This window comes from Spea bombifrons, chromosome 3 (assembly GCF_027358695.1).
Source record: "Spea bombifrons isolate aSpeBom1 chromosome 3, aSpeBom1.2.pri, whole genome shotgun sequence".
Taxonomy (NCBI): Eukaryota; Metazoa; Chordata; class Amphibia; order Anura; family Pelobatidae; genus Spea; species Spea bombifrons.
Genome location: NC_071089.1, coordinates 16,406,121 through 16,417,536, shown reverse-complemented (window position 1 = coordinate 16,417,536; position 11,416 = coordinate 16,406,121).

Here is an 11,416-nt window from a genome sequence, read left to right as displayed (position 1 = left end):
TTGTTTAAATTCCCTCACTGTATTCCTATCTACCACTTCTGCTGGGAGTCTGTTCTACTTACGTGCTCAGTAAATTAAAACTTCCTTACATTACATGTGAGTCATTTAGACTATGATCTCTTGTTTTAAGATTTCTGCTCCTTTGAAATAATATGCTAGGATGACTTTTTTCAACTTAATGCAAATCCCCTACAACTCCAACAGTTCATTTTGAATTCTCACAGGGGTCTATTCAATAAACCATTAAATGAGAGTTCGCAGGACAGTTGTGGATTGATTCCGTTGATTTCACTATACATTTTAAAGGTCCAACCCCAGTATGTTTCTGCTGCAGGAAGACCTTGCCTGACCTTGCATAATGTATTATTAAATCAGCCATCTTACACATGAATTTATACATTGTGCAGGGCCAACTGTGGGGAAGCGGCCAAATGTTTTCTGGGAGGAACATGTTCTCCCATTTAGGTGATAGGGAGCCTAGTCCTTTGGGTAGCCATCTTAAGTACAAACATTACTATTACAATTATTGAATGGGGTAATTTGAAAAGGAGGATAAGGCCTCCTAAAATGCTTAGATGCCGTCGGATTCTATGTTACCACTAGGTATAAGTTACAGTATATGCGTGCTTTGTCATCTATCTTGTAATATTTTCAGCATGCTTTCTGAATAGTTTGTAGATTTTCAAGAGAAACTTTCCACCTACAAATATTTCATGGAGTGTCTGAGACATTTAAAGTATCTCTAATTACCTTAATCAAAGGGATAAATAAGATGATTATGTGTGCACTGTGATTAAGAGTGTTAATAGCCCCAAATCCTAGCACCAAAAACTGGAAAAGGCCAATATTCCATGATCTATGTATTAATATATATTCCCGGAAAGGCTTTTGGTTATACTTCACAGTTGCTGAACCAGTAACTAATCCCTGACTTAAAGGGGCTTATGTCCTTAAGGATCGCTTGGTCACAGGTTACTTAAAAGAAAAGCAAGCAAACCCACTTGCTGTCATAATGTAATCCGTATCTGCTTGAGCGCCAGATGTTATCAGTATTGTTTTACTCTGTAGTTTTTTATTTTTTTTCCTCCCTAGTAACCCAGCTGGCATTGCACTATTTAAAGCCACGCATTAGCAGAAACCACATGTTTTACACAAAAATATCTCAGTCAAAGCTCCATCCAAAATATTTAAACGCTCACCTGATTCATTAAAACTTGTTTTAAGTATCTGTGAATACTGTTAGCCCTTAATAAACGGAAAGTGTCACAAATACACTTCCTTAAATATAGGCGAGTGAACTCCCATTGAGATCAGGAGATTGAAACTTCAAGATGCTCAACACGGTTTGTCTGTAAAGCTCAGGATTTCATCATTTAACCCCTGAAGCTTGGTAAGCTATTCACAACTCAAGAGTTAAATATCTGAATAATAAGAATGCATAGTTGGGAAATACCTTGTTTTATGCAATCCTAGTATCTGTATAATATGCAACATTTCAGTGAAAAATCTTCTTACAGCACTTCACCCCATGCGGGATCCCCCCATGCATTTGTAAGGGGGATTCTATGACATTTTTAATGGGACCTCACAGCTATCATAAGTGTTAAAGTGCATATGTTGGCTGGATCGTCCCTTTGAAGAGGGAGTAGTGGCTTTGTTTACATTGTTCTAATTAAACAGGGTATTTTTATGTACTTTGACAGTTCGTATATAGCTGGAGGTCTCGGTATTGGGGCGGATTAAGTCCTGCTAGAATTAATCAGAGAGATGAATAATTGTGTTGCATGATGTCTTACGGAGTAGAACTCTATGGTTCCTTTTGTGGTTCCTTCATTTCAACGAGGCCTCCAGCTATGCTCAAGACAGCAAAAAGAAGAACTTCAGGCTTTATCTGCTTAACGCAAACAGCATAGATAAAATGGCGTTACATCTTCCTTAAGAAGTAATATTTTAATTTGGAAGGATTTATTCTCTTTTGCGATGTGTACACTTTTAGCTGTGTTAACTCCTATGAATATAGGGCAGCATGATGCTACTCTCTTACCTAGTATTTTCTATATGAACGCAGCAGTTTATGCAGGAGGGATGTGGTCAGTTTAGATGTCAGGAAACTGTATCCAAAGCGATTCACATGGTGACCATAAGTTTCCTCTTCATGCCTGATGCCGTTAGCCTTCTCCAGGCACCAGTGTATGAACCGCAGGGTCCTATGTAGTGTTCTATAAATGTAGCAAACAATCTACTATTTAGTAGATTCAATTGGTTCCTACGGTAATACCGTATTTATACTGTGCGTTTAATCGTTTTTTATACAGCGCCCGCGGTATCCCCCAATGGCTTTTTTCATGTTGCGGCCCCTGTAGATGGAGCTGGTCTTCAGAAGTCAACGTGTGTTCGTTTCGTTCACAGTAGCACATATTCTCTAGGAATACACATTGCACTGATATATAAATGTTATCCTGTGCTTATGGTACTTTCATTATGTCTTTAGTAATGCCGTATATGTTATGATATTCCGCATATGCTGAAACTCAGAATTAAAGCTGATGTACTCAAAAGCCTCCATGTCTTGGTGATTTTTACATCCTCCAAAACCCCCTGTGGCTTACACTCAGGCATTATTATTATTTATTGTTTTATATAGCACCATCATATTCCATCATGCTGTACAATGGATAGACAGGACATAAGAAGTAGTATATAACATAACAATTTGACTTACAGAGACAACAGGTGAGGAGGGCTCAAACGAGCTTACATTTTAAGTTTCGGTATTTCAATTTCACAAAAGCAATTGAGAAAATAAACAAGGATCTCTGTTTCCATGGATTCAAATGAAAACTCACACCGCAGATGATCCAAAGAAAGGCAAAAAAGTCATCCAGATACTTGTATTTATATTGCTTTTTCTATTAACATAGAAATATAGAATGTGATGGCCGATAAGAACCATTCAGCCTGTTTTTCCTGATTTCTGTTGAAATTCCCTCGCTGTATTAGCCTCTACCACGTCTGCTGGGGGGGGGGCTTCTCCATTTCTTTGTTAAATCCCTTTAAGCTTTTAATTGTTTCTGCCACATCTCCTCTCTCTACGTTCCTCCAAGCTATACACATCTCTGTCTTTCCTGATCATTTTTTTTTCCTGCAAACCATTCACCATTTTTGTAGCCCTCCTCACTGCTCTCTCCGGCGTGTCGATATCCTCCTGGAGATGGGTGTTTGAACTGTACACAATACTCTGTAAAGCGGTAGATGCCTCGACTGTTTGTTAGTATTTGCTAAAGACGGAATCCATGCCTTCTTGCTGTTTGCTCTGGGTTTGTTATAGGTTTATGATGTCTGTTGATACATTCATTATTTAAAAGTAATGGAGAAAATAAAAAGTTGTCATAAATTAGCTTGCCGATCAGTAACACAGTTTCCACATTTATTGTATTATATAGTAAAAAGTGAACACATAACCATGGCTCGTCTAGAAACAAACTAAGGAAAACAATGTTCCTCTCCAAAAAATGGCCCTGTGGTTCTTCCACACATTGTGTGTTTGTAAATTGTGTTAAATTTCATTTGATAATGTATTTTTATATAAGTTGATGTGTTTGGTCCTTTTTTAATTTATTTTTGGTGAGGTGATTTTGACAGGTGGATGTTACAAAGTCCGATCGCTGCATGTTAGCAGGGATCAGACAACTACACCGGCAACAATCAAGCTGCCAGCGTGTTGCCATTGCAGCAGGTCGATGTTCTTGGCAGGTACTCTGCCTTGTGAGCAGCTCTGCTACATACAGGGAAAGTGAAACCATTAGTATTTAATTTCCTGATGACATGGTTAAAATATTAGAGTCCATTTTGACTCCTATTTACAATTTAAAAATACATTAAATCCATTAAAACAGCCACAATTCCAAGATGTGATTTTTGATTATCTAGGCAATTTAATATGCACTGTTTTGTCTACGGACCAACTACATTGAATCGTTTGCGTGTGGATGATTCCATTTGTTTTACTTGTAGACATTTTCTAGTTTCTCTGCTTGAGGATCATTGAAGTCAAGCTCCAGACGATACTGAATTGGGCCCATTGTCTTTCAAACAAATTTTTATTTTGTCCGTTATGTTTATCTTTAGTTGTTAGTCGATGACATCACTGAGATTGGGCATATTTGCCAAATGGTACAAAATTTGGATTTTAAATTGATTTTTGCCTGCCTCCCGGGGAGTTGGCGGGTACTGATAAATTTTAGGGTAAAAAATTACATCAGTGTGGTCACTTGACTACAACTCCTAATATCCTTGGATAGTCAGAACTTTCATATATCCTCTTAGACGGTAAATAGCTTCTATGCTTATATTTATACAACATAGAGGTTCCTACAATGAAACTCTTGTGCGTGAACTATGCATCGTGTGTTTAAAGTTCAGCAAGCAAATGCGAAGTGAGAGATTAGGGTTCTTTGGATCATGTTTTCACATTGCAGACAGAAAATATATTCAAATAAAACTATTTTTCTTATGAAATTAAGGCAAGCTGGATAAGTGAGTGGTTTCAGGGGTTGTTGTTATTACTGTTTAATACGAGCCTCATCTGGCATACATTAGCTCAGGCCAGAAGCTGGCATGGGAAAACAGCTGAATTTGACCACAGCTGTTGGAATAGGAAGTTAATAGTTAGAGAGGGAAAAAATTCTAGAAACTAAATGTGCCTCTATTTACAATCCTAGATGTGCGCTGACATTAACCAGTGGCACAAACAATTTCTTCTTGCAGAGCAGGCACTCCCTTCACTAAATCAATTATTTTTAAACATTTGTAGATCATGTATTTTTGCAATAAAGAACGGAAAACATTTGTAAACTGGTTAAGCATGTATCAGGCACTCACACTCAGCATGGGGGGGTGACACGGACTATGAAGCGTTATGTTAAGGTTATGATCTGGAAGACTGAAAATGCTTTGAGATACTTCTTGTTCTTGAACATGAAGAGAACTGCGGGGTTTTCACTGAGGCGGGAGTTTGCAGGACAGCTGTGTCAACTTTCTGAATTCCTATCGATAACGAAAGGCCATCTCTGCAAGAAATGATGGCCCTGTATAATGCATAATTTAATAGGCGAGGAGACTTAAGAAATCTTAAAAAAGTTAACTTTGCTTTACACAGGGTTGATACTCATTATGTATAGTGAAAAACTCTCCAAGCTCCCACTTAATTACATTTTCTGTTGTGAGAACTGGGCTGAGATTAAAATGACCCCGGAATTGTCAGTGTCGTCCTAAGCTGGCTCAGGGATCATAATACTTTCTTGGGTATGTTTGGCATCAACTGAGCACAAGCTAGGAATTTTAGTACTTAAGGCTTGCAGCTGAGGCACGGCCTGTGCTCATTCTTTAAAACTCTTTCTGGTTCACTGTTTACCCTTAACTACATGTCAAAAATGATGCTTTCAAAATATTCACACACTTATTCATCTTGAGGGTGATCATTAAGAAAGTGTACCAGTGGGGTAAAACATTGAGATGTTGTTTGAGCATACGTTTGGCTGTGCGTACAAGTGTATGAGCATACCTGGGAACTTCTGGGCTCCGGCTGCCCGTAGCCTTTTCTTGCGGGATGCGGCCAGCACTGCACACTGACTTCAACGGGCAGTCCTGCTAACGGCGGTGGGCGGTCCCGCTGACGTCGGTGGGTGGTCCCACTGACGTCAGGGGCGTTCCCGCTGATGGCAGCGGGAAACGCTCCCATTCCGTTTGACCCGGAGGATTCGGGTCTTGACCCGGAGAAGCAGTGCTCAAACCCTGAGAGTTCCCAGGTATGTGTATGAGTCTAGTCTATCAGAATGCTAGTCTGGGTTGTTTTGTGACTTCCTGAATGAGTCATTGATGCACTCTTGATGCACATTGATGCACAGGCCACTCTTGGGAAGGGTTACCAGTGTTCCAACTTTCCTAAATTTTTGTAGATAATGGAGAAAATAGGAAAGAAAGGGGGGGTCTTGTTGATAAGACATGCTCTGAATATTAAAAGTCCACCCATTGGTATGGGAAATGCCAATGAAAATCCTGCATCCAGACACCATTGACCATAGACTATGATCGAAGATGAGGTATAGAATCCCATTTGGGTGTCAAGGGAGTAACGCTTGGTTCTCTAGTTAAAAAGCTAAATGGAGATTTAGCTGAGTCTTCTGGCAAAGTGGAAGAATGCAAGTAGTCTGCAAAGGGGAATCAGAAATCCAACCCTTCTGTCTGTCTTCTTTCTGTAGAGAAGATGGCAATAAAGGGATTCTGCAAACCCTCAATATGAGGGAGACTTTAATTCTAGTTGCCCACCGTGGCTCACCTCATTAGTTTGGCAGTAGTACAGACATCAACCACAGTAAAGCTGTATATAGGTTGAAACATCTGGTTCTCTGGCAAAAATACTGGTGGGATTTTTGTCTGGCCTTCCGGATCAGAAGGGATGGTCTGTAAAATCCAAGAGACAAATGGCACCAAAGATCCCACTCTTCTGTCAAGTTTCCAGAATGGAAAAATAATAAATGGATTCCCCAAACCTCCAACATGGGTGACCTGATGCTTGACTAGCTTATCTCATGAACTATGGACAGTAATCACAGTAGGCAAAAAATGCAACACACCTCCTAAAATTCTCAGCTGGCGGTAACAGTTCTCCTTGAAGAATTAAAGGAAGATAAATAACATACAGTTGGTTTTCAACACGAAAATATTCATTATTTACAATTACCCAGTTTGTTTTTTTGCTTGGAAATCAGTGTAGTTGCCATGGAAATAAATGTCAACCTCATAAAAATTGAGATCTTTGTCTCTTCACAGCTGCTGTAGGCTCCGATGTGATAAAAATAGCTGGTGTATGATTTTTCTACAGATATAGTAAATAATGCTCATGTTTATCTTGCAAGGTAGTGTTTCTGATGATATCTTTGTAATTGACTCATTCATCAATACCAGATTATGACCATCATGAAAATAACACCGTTAAGGAGGGAATTCATCTTCATATAAACATCCATGCTTAAAGAGAATAGAAGTACAGCTGGCATTGTTTCCCAAGCACCTTTATCTACTCTTAGCCAGAAAGGTACTGGAGAGAAACATGGCATGCCTACTAAATATGAAATTCAAAATATTCAAATTCAAAAAATATTATGTAATAATAAGACTAATATATTTCTTTGACATGGTTGGTAAATGATTATTATTGTATTCAGTGATGTTTATCAACAAACAAATGTATATACTGTATACTTCAAGCATTATCATGCATGATTCGAAGAACAACACCAGAAATACCCAGGTGCCTATATATTTAGCACTGATGCATCCATCACTACATACAAAAAAAGGCAAAGTAGCGGCTCTAAAGCCCCACATTTGAAACCCACCAGTTTACCGGTAATAGCTGAGTATTTACAGGTGTACTGATGCCTTACTCCTGGCAGATACAGTCAAATGTTAAAATAGACCCATTCCAACCCTACTTCTCTTTCAGTAATGATAGGCTGGATCACTGTAACTGCCAAAGTTCTTTTTGTTCAGTACCACTCTATACAGTCACTGTTATAACTGTTTACTTATTAAGGACTAACATATTCTGCACCCCTGTACAATTATATACAAAAATTATGTACAAAATATGGGGTGGTTAATATATGTACATAACATAATATACGTTTACAGATACAACAGGAGTTGAGGATCATGTGCATGAGCTTGCCATCTAGCCTTATGGCACTTTAATGCAAAGTTCCCAGTAAGAATAGTGGGCTTACGAGGGCCCTGATGATGAGTTTACACAAATAATATTTCTACTTTGGAAGCTACAGTGACCCAACCGATAACTGATTATTGAAAGAGGAGCACGGACTGAAAAGGATCCAGAGGTTGGGTGGCCTGGGGAGCAAGGAGGCAATTAGGATCAGCCACCAAATAGGGCCAGCCACTGATGATGTGCCCTGGAGACAGGATCAGGCTTACACACCTCCGGGAATAGACAGTGCCAGGCCTCCCCTGAATGGATGTTTCTCAATAGTTGATTGCAGTATTACTATTACCTTTTATTTATTATTACGTAAGTTATGGTGGGTAAAGGTGATGGAAACCCTTCCACTTAAAAGTAAGGGGTAGTGGAAGCATTATTAAACACTCATCTACAGACAACAGACAAGCCAGATCATTGTTAACCTTATTTGCATGAGCCTACCCAGAATCCCTTGTGGTTGTGGCAGCACCATGAGATTTCTGAGGGAAAAACAAGCCTTCTGGCTTGTCTGGTGTCTGTAGATGAGTGTTTAATAATGCTTCTACTACCCCTTTTATTTATTAAGCACCAACAAATTATGCTGCATTGTAGAATTTAACACACATATCATGAGATCAGAGCCCTGTCTGTGTGCTGCCATCTAGCCTTATGGTACTTTTACACAAAGTTCCAGGCTTTGAGGGCCCTGCTTGTGAGCTTACAATCTAAGGGAGTAGTGGGAGTAATTGAAACAAAAGGAGGGGTGAAAAGAGGTGGAAGTAGCTGTCTATGATAAAGCCCTGTCTATGATTAAGCTCATGTGATTCCTTGTCCTATTCTCATCGATGTGTGAAGCTAAATAAAGTTTTGTAGTTTGAATGGATGCATTGGCGTAATAACGTTCTTTTTCCTGAATCAGAGAGTGCGACGCGTACCTGCTCAGAAGCTTTTGTTATCTCAAAAGAAAGATCCAACCACGTCCCATTTTAAGGCTTTGACATTTGAGTCCATGATGGCATGTATCCAAACAAAATGTCCAGATCTTCTGGCAGAAAAATAGCCACAAAACATTAAAGAGCCACAATTCCTGTTCCTAGTCTCTCAGGTGTACTGCAAAAAGGTAAAATATCAATGGGAATATGCTTCAAATATATTCATTTCTTATAAATTGATAGGGGTGCCAATAACTGTGGCACACATATATTTAACATTTCTTTTTAATTTTTTTGGTTAAACCTGTGTTGTGTTTAAAGTTGTTTGATATCCATGACAGCAGAGTATTTTTGTGTATTGTTTGAAGAAATTATCAAAGGGTTAAACAATAAAGATCATTTTTCACTTTTTTGCTCATATTTACCAAGAGTGCCAATATTAGCACATCTATCTATCTATCTATCTATCTATCTATCTATCTATCTATCTATCTATCTATCTATCTATCTATATCTAGCATATATAATGCATTGTAGACTCTGTAAACCAAAAATTATGTAACCCAAAAATTATGAATGTAAACTGTCTCATGTTACATCAAAATTTACATCAATGTTGTGATCAACATCAATGCTGCTATTTTGCTGCTGTCTGGAGTCTTACCACAAGATGGCGATGACGTATCTCTGTAAGCGACATTTGCAGCTAAATATGACCTAGATAATATCTTACATGCGCATGTTTGTGATATGTTCAAAACTTTCTGTTGCTTGTAGGTTTAGGTTTTCAGTTTCTATTTGCAATAGACATGTGCTAATAGACCCATTCGTTTTCAGCCAACGAATTATGTTTCCTGCCCATTCGGTTCAGACTCTAATTTACACTCCCTTTCTCACACTCTAACTCCCTCTTTCACACTCTCATTCTCGTTCACTCACTTTCACGCTCTCTAAATGTTTCCCTACTTTCTCTGCCGACCACTTCCACTTCTGCCTCTTCTTGTTCTTCATCTTCTATCTTTTCTCTTGTCTCCTTTATCATCTTCCTTCTATCTTTGTCCGCATCCCTGCAGACATAACCTTGCATAAACTTCCACTGAAATGCATGCACTTCTGGTGACATCCTCTCCCCGGCTCCTCTTCCCCCACTGCGATTTTGTCGGAAGTTCACCTTAGGGCAAAATGGTGACTATTTTGGTGAAGTCCTCTACCCCGATTGGAGGACCAGACATAACCTGGCGCGAACTTCCACCAAAATGGTGGCGCCTCCGGTGACGTCCTCTCCCCAATCATCCAACTGGGGGAGAGGACGTCACCAGAAGCACCACGATTTTGCCCTGAGATAAACTTCCACCAAAATCATGACCTCACTGGAAGCACCAACATTTTGACAGAAGTTATTTCCGTGGAGCTGCGTACGAAGATAGAAGAGAGATGAAGAACAAGAAGATGCAGAAGCAGAGCTTTTTGCTTAGTTTCTGTCTGCTTCGTGGGGTCTGGCCTAGTTTCCGTGTACAAATCACCAAATTTGCCAAAATAAGGTAAATTTGTATGAATCTGGATGCACAAGTTTAGTTTGCAAGTTCTAGATAAAATGTTAATTTAGCAACAAAAAAAAATAATATTTTGGGATATTTCTGGTTTTTAGTGCAGCATTTACTTTATTAAAAACTATACCTATTAAAAACTATACCTATTTTCACCGACAGTGATCCTGCTTGTCTTTTATAGACTGCTAACCTTAAAGTCGCTATATGCAGGATGCATAAAACCAAACTAAATCGTACTGCTCTTGTCATATGACTTTGAGAACATCAGAAGGCTGTAATGTCACAATGCGGTTGACGTAGTCATGCTTAAATTCATAAGAATGGTTTATAAATACATCCTAGGGAAGGAACTGCAATATACAACAATTTCTTAGAAATTACAAGAAAGATGAGCTTCCCTTGAATTTTATGTTATGATTTTTTTATATTTTTATACAATCTTGTACATCCCAAACATTTCATAATTAGCCTGCAGGTCAGGTAATAGTCAAGCGGTTGTGTTATTAATGACAATTAGTTGGAATGTGTTTAATTATCACATCAAATTCAGTTTAAGAATTGGAGTAGCAAAACAGCATGAGACAAACAGTTTGCCATCTGGGAAATGTACCAGACGTTATTGTGTTCAAATTAGTATTTTAATATGTTTAAAATGTAAACTAATGACTATACAGACATTCACTTTGCAGTTAATCCATTTGAAGGCAGTATAGCTTGTCAACGCTAGATTTGCAGTAGATGGGATTTTAATGTTTACAATTACATGTAAACTTTTGACCTATTAGTTTATGACATACTACATCTTTTTTTCCAATTATATATATATATATCTGAATGTGTACAGCATGGGAATAAATGTAGATGTGTTTTCTATAATACTGTATATAAATATACTGTATATAAAGTATACCAATATTATGATATTGGTATACTTTATATACGGTATGTTCATTGCTTCAGCTCATTCAAAAAACGTATTTATAGTATTAATATTTATAGCTTAATTTAATCATATTTTTTTTTAAAAAGCATACCAATGAGTAAAGAGGCTGAATGTTGATAGAAGGAGAAAGTCCAGTTTAATCATAGATAACAGGAACGCTTGTGTTTATTCATTTACAGAAATGGCAAACAGAGGATTTTTTGAAACAAAAATCTGAACTAAAAATCATTTCCAG